A 12,939-nucleotide genomic window follows, 5' to 3' on the forward strand; every position below is an offset into this window, starting at 1 on the left:
ATATCAGTGTCAGCCTTAGAATTTAGAACAAAAAACTACTTGGAAGACTAAATTCAAATATATAATTATAACACTGCAATTCATATGGAAGACTAACCCAGAAACATTGATTACAGTTATACAATTTAGAATCGATGAAAGAAACTCATAGGTAGTGTGTATCGGAAAGCAAAGAGTGAGCAACATGTTTCTATTTACAAACCAGAAATGTTTCTATTTACAAAGACTGAGCAACATAGTGGGAAGACTTTACCTGAACAGAAGCAGCAAGAAGATGTTGATTTTGACCAAGAAAACCCTAAAATCCCACAGAACGGCGTAGCAGCGGCGGCGGCGGCAGCGGCGGCTAGTTGGTTTGGGAGTGAGAGTGAGACGACGACGGAGGGACGGAGGAGTGGCTGAGATCACGGCGGAGGGAGTGAGAGCGAGGAAGCAGAGAGTACGTGAGCGAGGAAGAAGAAGACGATGTACGGATATGTTTTGTGTTTCTGAATAAAATAGCGTGTTTTAGTTTTATGAAAATTTTAAAAAGGGCTACCAGAGCGCTTTTCAGAAGCGCTTTCATATGCCCCTTTATACCAGCGCTTTATTACTAAAAGCGCTTTCGTACCCACCCCCTATAAGAGCGCTTTCAAAAGCGCTTTCATACCCACCCCCTATAAGAGCGCTTTTAGAAAGCGCTTTCATACCCACCCCCTATAAGAGCGCTTTTAGAAAGCGCTTTCATACCCACCCCCTATAAGAGCGCTTTTAGAAAGCGCTTTCATTACCCCCCCTATAAGAGCGCTTTTCTAGCGTGATTTTTAATTTTGTTTTTAGCCGAACCTACCAAAGCGCTTTTGGGCAAAAGCGCTTTCGTAGGTATGCTGTTAAAAGCCAAATTTGGCGTAGTGCTTCTTCTTCCTCAAAGTTGTTTTCATATCTCATTTAAGGAATATCATTGTCGCCTTTTCTTATCTAGGGTTTGGAAAATATGTGAGTTTTTGTATCTCATGTGATCGTTATTTACAAAGATGTAAGTTTCCTATATTGGTGTTATTTATGTGTTACTGATTTAACTTCATTTTATATTTTATGGATCTATTTCTTGGGTTTATCATGTGTTTGTTTGTATTTTGTTTTTGTTTGTACATTTTTTACCGATTTTTCTATGTTAGTGTTATTTAAGAAAAATTCTGATGAGGAAAATTATATACACAAATGTCTTTTGGAATATGTTATCGAAGGATGAATTTGCTCCACGTCCTGTTGACATTTTCACAAATAGAAATGTTTTACCTCCTGATGCAATTATTTCAGCAGGTTCTGTGAATTGTACTCCAAGTATCCATCTCTAACACAATCATGTTTCCTGTTTGAAAATGTTCGCTGATATGATGTGCCTCTTTGCTTTAATGGTTGTATTCTATGTTAATTATTTCTTTTTGGATAATGCATATATATTGAAGCACTGAAGTCACCTTTGATGGGTCTGATTGTTGAATCAAATTTGTAGAATGTCTGATATACTGCAGAAAACAAAAGTTCTACTACAATAATCGATGTTTCTACATATGTAACTCCTGTGAAGGTACTGGCTACTAAACTTTTCACTTGACTTGGACTTTGATTCATCAAAAAGTGAAGAACATCTATTTTCTGCGTCATCTTATTTCATTTAGGTTTATCTATGCATACTACTTAAATTGTAATGTGATGGATCCTGAGGAGCTGGAAGTCCCAAGGGTGTGGTTGCCTTTTGAGTGTGGCTTTTGTTCATTAATGCTAACAAATAAAATATTGGTCTCTTACCTTGTAGGAATTGGTGAGGAAGTGGCTAGAACAGTAGCTTGAGAGGCATAAGATTAGCTAAGGGACTTGGGCATTCTGGTGTTGTATTTTTGCTTACTTGTGTGGCAACAGGAGGCCTGACATATTCATCTTCAAATTTACTGGTGAGTTTTGTTAATAATTTTAATTTGCATGTTTGTGTATGGTCCTACAAATGTTTCTGATTTATATGTTAAAGTTAGTTGTATATGTTCTTTCGAGTTATATATCATTTATTTATGAATTATGACAGGATTTCTCTATTTTCAGTTCTGCTAATGACAAAGATGATGATGATAATGTCGAGTTCTGAAATGTATACGAGTATTGGCCGATAAAGTTGGTTTCTTATCTGGGCATCATGAAGAATTGCATGATAAGTTCAGTATAATGGATGCTTCTAACGAACAGCTTCGTAAGGAATTGTAGGAGAAAACAGAGCAGGTCAAAACTACTACAATAGAATGAGTGGATTTTATTACAACTACATTATGTGAATTGGTTCCTAATACATATTTATGAATGTTCAAGTCACCACATTCTTATTTAAAGTAGGGCTATTTTCCCACTTACTCACACTTGCATTATTATTCTAACAGACACTTTTCTGAGAGACACACCACTTATCCACCCAAAACTTTAAGGTGATAGGTGAGTGGGTTCTCCCACTTATAAATGTTCAAGTCATCACATTCCTATTCGATGTGAGACTATTTTCCCACATACTCACACATGCATTATTATTCAAACACTCCTTACACTTGTACTATCATTGACACCTTGCTCCGTTGACACCAAGATGTTAACTCTGCTCATGATTTTGATACATTACAGGAAAATAAAGAGAAAAATTATTTTGGTTATTTGGGAATTCTTGAGATTGCTGCCTATGTGCTGGCTCAATCTGAACATTATGAGGCAATTACAAAGATCAACTATAACTACTACTTATCTGCGGAATTTGTGGCACTATTTACAAACCATATTCCAAGCAGGCCTAATTACATAGTTGGACATATTGTTCATATTAAGACCAAATTGTGAAAGTATCGTCGGAACACGGTAAGGCGAGACAATCACTGACATAGAGACTAATTCAGATTCAACTCCAAATCCACATGGTCTATCGGTTGGATGTGAATATTTTGTTGTGACGTAGCCATGTTACTCGATACCACCATTCGTTCAACTTCTCCCACTTCCTAATCCTGCTTTTTGCTTTTAAAATATTTGAATACATTTATGTATGCAAGTATTTGGTCTCTATTTGTTTCTGTTATTTATTAATTATGCATTGTTCAGTATAGCATGTTAAGTTTGATCCCTGAGTGATAAAGTGTTTAATCTAGTCTGTTATATATTATTATGGTCCTATTAAGTTTGGTCCCTGGATGAGAAAATGTTTAATCAAACGCGTGATCGTGTAGTAAAAAATTCCATTTTTACTATTTTGAGATATATGCATTATGTTGGAATTACATGCAAGTGTTTTGATGATATTTGTTTTAATTGTGGATGTATTTTTTTATTGTTTCTGAATGATTTGTGTTACCATTGAGTTTCATTGAAAGGTTCATGCATAAACCTTTAAGGACAAAAAAAAACTTAGAAGAATGCAATATCTCATTTAGAAAAAGGCTCTTATTGGAATATAAAGCTGTTTATATAAAAAAAAAATTGGGTAGAAATTATTAACAAAAAAATTCCAATTAATCCTAAGCATCCATGAAAATTGGTCTGCCATGATTGGATATGGTGACAAATTATACCAGATTTTAGGCTTTTCTCTCTGTCATAATAGAGAGTTTTTGAAATATCTGAGGGACAATTTTGTTATTAATCGCTATTACTACTATTGTCTTGGATGGGGGTCCTAAAATTGCACCTCTGACTGTGAGCAAATCACCAGTTATACGATTTATTAAATGAATCACGTGAGTTAAAAAAAGTTATTAAAATATAATTTATAAATTTATTTTTAAGAGAGAAAATTAGTTAATTAAAAAAAAATATCTATTACTTATTATAAAAATAATGTAAAATCTAGGTTACTGATCGGATAATTAATTCATTTTAAAATTTAAATAAGGCATTATAAAAATAAATAAATAAAAAATAAAAATATTATATATTTAAGAAAGGAGGAATAGTAATGAAACAGTATCACATTTTCTAAATTCCCCCCTCCTTTCATTATAAATGTCATATTTTCATAATCTTAAAATAAATAAATAAGAAAGTAAATTTATAAAACTATTCTAATAATTAATTAAGTCAGTGGTCGTTTAAATATATCAAAATTTATTTTGAATCTCTTAAATAAATTTTAAATAATGTTTCTCACAATACTTCTCATATAATTTTTGTTTTCTTAGTTAACAAAAGCTAACGTGAAGGGACAACTGACACTTTTTTTACACGATGCTTCTAAGATCAATGGATTCAGGTTTGAATCGTGAACGAAATTATTCTTTTAATAATATTTCAAACACTCTCAAATGTCTTAGAATCAACGCGCAGGAATACTCAAAATAATTCAGCTTACTTCCAATTTACACAATATAGATGAAAACTCAAATGTATGGAAGATGAAATATGAAAATTTATAGTGAAGAGGATGTACTTTTGTAATGTATTTTTATGAATCTGAAATGATCAATTTATAGGGAAAGTAGTGTTGTTTCACAAGGTTGTGACCCTTGATGAAACACACTCTTTCCACAATTCTTTGTACAAAGTGTTGCAACCTTTCGTCCACTGCAACACTTCACAAGTGTTACCTATTTGCATACTGCAATACTTCACAAAGCGTTGTCTGTTTTTGAATTCTAAAACAAACTTAATCAACAACCATTAAAAATAGGAGCAACGACTACTGTCATGTGTGGTAGCTTGCCACCACGAGCCGACCGTAGGCCAACCACCGAAGCGCCACAGGTGCTTCCCTATAACGCTGCGAGTAGCCTAATTCCTTTGATGCAGCGTGCCCAATTTCTCAAGTTCCACCTACAAGTCGTCACTAGCTCGTCTACGTCCACGCCCTCAGACCCGATCCCAGAGTCGGCGTCTCTGGTGGAGACACCAACGAGGGGGAGTGTGAAGGAGACACGTAATATAAAACTTGGAACCACCACACTTGTCCATGTGGCACTTTATCCTTATTGGGTATGTTTGAATTGGCGGTGGACAGAATTGATTCTAATATAATTGAGTTTGGTATAATTGATTTTAACATAATTGAGTTTAGCAAAATTGATTTATGTTTGGATACATTTATGTAAAAGAGAGTTGAACAATAAATTTCAGTGTAAAAATTATCCAAAACCAATTCTGGAGGTAGAAGCTAAAATTTTTAGCTTCAAGTAGAATAATTTTTTGCGGCTGAATCAAATCTACTTTTGATAAACCAAACACCTCAAAATCACCCAAAATCAATTCTACATCTTTAGAATTGATTTTGCGTCTTTAAAAAGTGGAACCAAACATACACTTTGACTCTTTTGTTGAGTTAATTAATGTAACTCTTTATAAAGGCTTTTAAAAGTGAGTGATACTTTTTATGTGGAACTATTTTCCATCCATTGATTACTCATTTCCTCAATTACATATTCTCTTGTCATTTTGGAGCACACCAATGATAATGATTATTGTTATTAATTACAACATACACGATCGTATTAAATGTTGCTAGATTATTTTATATTAGTGCATAGAATTTGAAATTAAATTTTAATAAATATTTGTTTTCATTTGGAATAGTAATTGCTGAAAAGGAAACTCGTAGTAGTCTTTTGTGAATCCTAATTTATTTCATCTCCTTCTATTTCACAAAGCATCTCTCAGCTCCATGGTCGAATCTTCGTAATACCATATCGTTTGCTAGCATAATTATGTTCTTCTAACCTTTTTCAAAACATTTCTCTTTTCGCACGTATAAACCCTAGTTCTCGTTTAAAGTTGTATACGACGCATTGAAATATGCGTTTTGGTGTGTTTCTTCAAGTTGTTAAGGGTATTAAAAGTTGCGGGTTGTGGTCCCACTAAGACACTAAGAAATTGTAAATTACGCATTTTGTAGTTCAAGTTGGTCCCACATGTTTACCTCGATTTGTAAAATAGCTTAAGTTAAGTTATGAAGATAGAGTGGTTTATGCATATATTGGACAAGATCATGATTTTTGGTCATATTTTGAAGCTTGTGGCCTAATTAAGGGGATGTACTCCGAGTTTAATATTGAGGGTGTGAAATTATGGTAGAAACATGAGGTAGTTTGGAAAATAACTTAAAACCCTTTAGGAATGATAGGGATACAATTCAACCATCTAACTTTTTAAAGGAAATTAATGTGATGTCAAAATATACATTACTTTCAAACCCTCTACAGGTGACTCCATATTTATGGATCAGATCAAAGACAAAAATAAGGGAAATATATGAGGAAGTTTATGACTCTAGTGAATCAAGTAATGAATTTGTCAAAGGTATACACATTTATGATAGTAGCGAAGAATGGTGAATGAATTTCTCAAAGGTATACACTTTTACGATAGTAAAGAAGAAGGATGAATGAATTTGATGAAGTTTTCAATGAAGGGTTTGATGAAGGGTTCAGTTTTAGTCTAGATAAAGGTGATTCTAGTAAAACATCTAATTGTGTTGGTGCTTTCTCTAATGAACCACCCATCATAGCTTTATCACACAAGAGATATGAAAGGAACATATCAAAGAAGAAGAGTAATCACTAATGAACTTGGTAGTGGGGTAGATGATGGCATTTATGAGTATAAGGCTAATGTGATTAGGTTGAATGAAGAAGATGCAATTACAAAGGATTTCAATTTAAAGAATGGAATGAATTTTTCCTCACTAAGGAAATTTAAGAATTCCATAATAGAGCATAATGTCTTGAATGGTAGGGAGGTTATATTTGCATAAAATGATGCAAAGAGGTGTAAAGTTGTTTGTAAGCACAAGAAGCATTGTAAATACAACGTGATGTACAATAATTTTTAAAGAAACACACTATATAGGATTAAGATATTATTTCCCAAGCACAGATATGGAAGACAGTTCTTCAATATAAGTGTCAAGGAAGATTAGGTTGCAAAAGTGACTATTGATAAGTTGAAGAAAAATACCAAGATAAAGTTAACTCAGATGGTGTCAGGTGTGAGGCTCAGGTATGCAATTAAGATCCCTAGTTCTAGGACTTTTATAGCTAGACAGATTTCTAGAAAACTTGTTGAAGGTGACTCTAGCAAGAAATATAGTTTTCTATGGTCATATGATGCTGAATTGATGAAGTCCTCGCCAAAAAAACACTTTCAAGTTAAACATTGATTATCTAGGATCAAGTTTATAGCAAACTTTTGAAAGGTGATACATTTTTTTTTTGGATAAAAAAGGCTTTGACAAGGTCATGTCGATCATTTATAGGATTTAATGGATATTACCTAAGAACAAATATTGTGAATGTTTCTGATTCTTACTGTGAGAGATCCTAATGATCAGTATTTACCTATTGTTTTTGGAATCATTGAGAATAAAACCAAAGACTCATGGAGCTGATTTATTAATATGTTCTTTGAAGACATCAGTGATTGTAGGCGGTGTTTCATCTGTGAATAAAAAAGATATGTCTTAGTAACTATGTTAATTGTTTAATTACTTTTCTCAATTGACTTAACTGAACAATTGTATTATTTTTGAAGGGTTTGGTGCAAGTGCTTGAAGAGCATTACCTTGGATTTGAACTTAGGTTTTGTCTTAGGGTTTTATATGCTAACTTCAAGAAGAAGTTTATAGGCGGTTGTTAGAACATACTTTGGTTCTACATCTTCGAAAGAGATTTGATGATAACAAATACATACTTTTATATAAGAACAAATATGCACTCTAATCCTACGTTTTAAATTGCAGAAGTTATGAAGTAGGTAAAAATGATTTCTCAGGAGCATAAGGTTGCATTGAGAGAAGCTTATAAGAAGAAGATGTTCTGGATAGTGATTTCTCAGAAGCAGAATGCTGCATTGAGAGAAGCTTATAAGAAGAAGATGTTCTAGACAGTGATTTCTCAGAAGCAAAAGACTGCATTGAGAGAGGTTTACAAGAATAAGAAGATCTAGACGTTGAGAGAAGTATACAAGAACAAGAAGTTCTAAGTGATTGAAGGAAGATTACTCTGATGATCAGAAGATCCAATGTTCAATAGTCAAATGCAGAATCATTCCGTAACTGTTAGAAATTAATTACAGCAAACAAAATCTTCATTTTTAGAAACAGTATTAATTAGTATTTCATCAGGTTTCCAAAACGAGAATGGTTGTCTCTCAACGGATCTAAAAGTTCACGCTATATAAAGGAGACACCGTGAAAAAGAAAAAACCAATGCACACACGAATTCAAGAGCTCAAAATTCTTATTATCTTTTTAAGTGTATTCATAATTTTATTGTGCTTAATTTTTGTGTAAACATCACAGTTGTGATATAGCTTATTAGAAGCAATCTCTTAAACACAAAAGTTGTAATTGTATAAATATTTCCTTGAGAAAATCGGGTTGTGGTTTGATCTCGAGAATACGTTGACGGTTGCCTTCATGACTGTGTAATCATAATTTTGATTTAGTGGATTAAGACCTCGTAAGAGAGAGGCAAAATCACCTTGGCAGGATAGACTGGAGTAGTTTGAGTTCAAACGAATCAGGATAACCAAACGTGTCATAATTTTAATTAGTTTTAAAAACCTAATCCAACTCCCCTTATTGTGTTTTTTTCGTTTCTTCAGCAGTATTTTCTGTAGAGATATTATGATGGTTATAACAAATACAATTTACTATGAAGTACATGAATCTAAGATGATTTCAAATAAGGGAGATGAGTTTAGAGGGTTATGAATGGTTATAGGCTACTCCTAAAAAATGGTGTAAGCATGCCTTTTTTTATTCTAAGTGTGACGTGCTAATGAACAATCTTAATGAAAGTTTTAATGAAATTATCTAATTACAAAGGAACAAACTCATTATAACAATATTTTAATGGATGATAAATTATCTTAAGGGTTGGTTTGCCACACTTCAAAAAAGGTAGATAGGTATAAATGGGAGATAATGTCTAAATCACTTTGAAGATTATATATATATATATATATATATATATATATATATATATATATATATATATATATATATATATATATATATATATATATATATATATATATATATATATATATATATATATATATATATAGAGAGAGAGAGAGAGAGAGAGAGAGAGATAGATAGATAGATAGATAGAGAGAGAGAGAGAGTGAGATTTTTGCAAGTTGGACTATAACATAGGCATAGAGATTAGCATTTCAAGTTACACATTTGTTGTTCACTGAAAACGTTGTTGTTGACTTGGAAAAATATACATGTTCATATAAATTTTAGGACTTGGTTGAGTTAACTTGTAGACATGGCGTAACTGCAATCACTAGGAAAGTTGATGATCCCATTAAATATGTCCATAAGTACTAGCGCATGAAAAATATATGTGAATATAATGGTGAAAGATTTACCCCCTTTAAAGGCAACAAAAATGACCCAAGATCACTAATATTGCCTCAATTATACAAATGTGGACCAGAAGGGTCAAAGAAACTTCTTAAAAGGGAACCAGAGGGAAGCCAACCAAACAAGATGGCGAAGATAAAAAAACAACCCGCTTGAGTAAGAAGTACATAGAATATGGGCACAATAGTATGACATGCAATAAGGATAACGAGAATGTTCTTACTTGTTCACAACTTGAAATTGTCCCATATAAAAATACAAGAGATAAACTTGTTTCTGCTGATTCCCCTACACAGGAAATCCAAACTACAAATTTGCAAACAACACCAAAGAGAAGGGTTAGGTTTTGACTTATCTATTATTTAAGTGTACTTCAAAATTATGTAATAATATTTTAAGTATTGACTATATATCCTTTTTTCATCCCTTATCTTGTACTCAGAGTCTAGTTTGGTCCTTAAACTTTAAAAAAGGGTATTTGAATCCTTTAACTCTATAAATTTGACCATGCTAATCCTTTCCTTCAATTCCCTTAGTCAAAGTCAATTATTAAATCTATGTGGCACTTGTAATACCCCAAATTTAAATTAATATTTTTATTTAATTATTTGAGTATTTATATGTGTGTTACTTGATTTATTTAAGGCAAAATATCTTTTTTGGTCCTTTAACTTTACCTCTTTGTCCATTTAGGTCCCTTAACTTTTAAAAGTATCAACGTAGTCCTTTAATTGTTCAAACAACGTCAAGACACATTATTGTTGTAAAATACGTAAGTTGGAAACGATACAAAAGAAACTAAGAAACAACATTTAATCTTAGAATTATGTAAACTCATTGATTTAGTAGTATTGTTGGTGGAGAATAAAGCTTTTTTGGAACAATTATAGTTAGTACTGAGATAATAATTTTATATTTTTATTTAAAATAATAATAAAAAATAAGAAATTACTAATATAACATTAATAAGTTGGGTCAACGGGTCCGTGGGTTGCAAAACTCAAACCCAATACCCGAACCAAAACTATATTGGTTGGTGTAGGTTGGGTTGGATATACTCGTAAATGAACGAGTTTGGGTAATTTATGGATTGGTTCGGTTTGGGTTAGCGGGTCAACCCGCACCCATGATCACCTCTATCTGCTAGGACAAATTTTTAACTTTGCATTTTCTTGAAATATATTATATTTAATATTTACTATATTATATTTAAATTTTCAAAATTTATAAACTAAAATTTTGAGGCCCTATTTTTTGTGAGGCTCTGGGCTATAGGCCTGCTTGCCCTTGCCTAGGACCGGCGCTGATGATTATGCGCCACTTTTCTTCACGGTTAGAAGTTTCAACCATAATAAAAGGTGGGCTTTAAAATAAAATTAAAGAAAAGTGTATAATTGAATAGATTTTACCACGATAAATTTTTTGATCGTAGTGAAATAAAATTCGGTGGCGTTAAGAAAGATAATTTTTTTTAGTAGTGTTCAGATCTTGGCATTCATTCAATTTAGAGTAAATTGACATTCATTTGCAAATATAATCCTTTTTTCAGTTACTCTTTTCACACCATTCTTTTCATCATTTAATGTAATCTTTTCATCATTTATTGTTGTCGTCCATATTAGATGTATTTGTCATTTCACACTTATTCGTCAAACTAAGGTGAGAAAACAAAAACAAGACAATCATGGGACACCACTCTTGCTGCAACAAACAAAACGTGCAAAAAGATTTACTCTTGCTGCAACAAACAAAACGTGCAAAAAGATTTATGGTCACTTGATGAAGATGAAAAACTCATCAAATACATCACTACTTATGGACATGGTTGTTAGAGCTCAGTTCTAAAACTTGTTGGTAACAAAATATTCTTATACACTAATATTTAATTTCCTTAGATATTTTATGTATAGTTCTCAAATAGTTCTTATACGCTAATATAGATTAAGAAGGATAAATTTCCATGGTGTGTTTCAATGTGACAAAAATGGAAATAGATTTTTGGTTATTGTATAAAATTTGTTTTTCGAATTTAAATTTACAACACTTCATGAAGGGGTGCCTTGTGTCATTATAGGTGAACCATTGCAATATAGGGTGAAAAAGTATTGTTTTATCGAGAGTTGCAAACTTATGAAACAACACATGCATAGCCTATAAATAGACATTTATGAATCCAAAATGAAACACACAAAATCATAAATCCTCTTCACTGTTCCAGACACTCTTTCTTGTATTCGAGTTCTTCACCGGTCTTCTCCATACTCGAGTAAAACTGATATTATCCTGGGTATTTTTGCTTTCCAAACTCTAAAACAATTAAGATAGTGTTTGAAATACTTTTAAGGAAAGCGAATTCATTCACGATCCAGCCTGGATCCTTTTGATTTTTCCGATATTTCTAACTATCTTAAAAGTATTTACACAAAGGCTTTTGTTTCAAGTATCAAAGAGAAGAATGAGGAGAGGATAGAAAATCCAAATCAAGACCAATAGAAGAAAGAATACGAGAAGATAACAATACTATATATCCGGGTACAATTTATTTTTTTCATAAATTAGAGTAGTGTGAAAAGGAAAATGTTTATGGTTAAGAAAACATAAAAACAAGAAATGCAAAAATAAATCTCAACCATTCATAATCATAACCACCCCATGATCCCTATTAAAATGAAAATTAAATTTGAAATAAATTTAAAATTCTACTCTAACATAATGACATGTGTCCATTCTTGTATTTCTTCTCCAATTTGTTTAGTAACAAATAGAATTACTCTTGTGAAAATTATAATATCAGATATTCAAATTAAAAAAATTTATTTATCTGATTGGTATCAAAACAAAGATATCGATATTATGATTTTTTTAGATTTTCAATAATAATTAGAACAGGTGTTTAGCCTTATTGGCTTGCTGTGAGCTTCTATCCATGGTGGTTAAGTCTTAATTTGAGCTTCTTCCATGGATGGTTAAGCATTGTTGTTGTGCTTCTATCTTATGATAGTTAAGCTTTGTGCCTATTATTAGCTTTGTTGATGTTAACTTCTCCCCGATGGTGGTTAAGTTCTTTTTGCATCCTCCAAGTGTTTAAGTCTTTAGTTGTGGCTTATGCTTGATGGTTAAGCGTTTGATTGCTGCTTCCTCCGAGTGGTTAAACCGTGAGTTTGGTTTCTTCTTGATGGTTAAGCATTTATGTTAGCTTCTGCCTTATGATGGTTAAGCATTCTTCATATTCTCTTTCTCGCTTATGCCTTATGGTGGTTAAGCATACCCTTTGTTGGCTTTATTGATCTTTGCTTCTGTTAAGTGGTTAAGCCATTAATGGTTAGGTGTTTTCCTTCTGGCGTTAATTAGTTGCTTACTGAGTTCAAATATTGTCTGGGTTTGGCTTGGTGAAGCATTGCTTACACATCTACTATGTTGGAGGGACTTTGGTAGCACACAGTTCTGCAATTGTTGTTGACACTATCCTGCTAACCGTTTGAGTTTTCTTTTGGTTTTTGGATGTTTGGGAGACGTTGTAGGAAGCTTGAAGGGACCCAAAAGTTGGTCAAAGAATTCTAAGAGCTATGCAC

The 12,939-nt window shown here is 32.5% G+C and overlaps 1 long non-coding RNA gene across 1 annotated transcript; it reads left to right on the top strand.

Annotated features, from left to right (window-relative positions):
* The first annotated feature begins 1,146 nt into the window (after nt 1–1,146).
* LOC131647024 (uncharacterized) lies at nt 1,147–3,275 on the top strand. The gene is made up of 3 exons (XR_009297710.1): nt 1,147–1,934; nt 2,080–2,253; nt 2,644–3,275. It is a non-coding gene; the product is annotated as an uncharacterized LOC131647024 (long non-coding RNA).
* The last annotated feature ends 9,664 nt before the right edge of the window (nt 3,276–12,939 follow it).

Source organism: Vicia villosa, linkage group LG2 (genome assembly GCF_029867415.1).
Source record: "Vicia villosa cultivar HV-30 ecotype Madison, WI linkage group LG2, Vvil1.0, whole genome shotgun sequence".
NCBI lineage: Eukaryota > Viridiplantae > Streptophyta > Magnoliopsida > Fabales > Fabaceae > Vicia > Vicia villosa.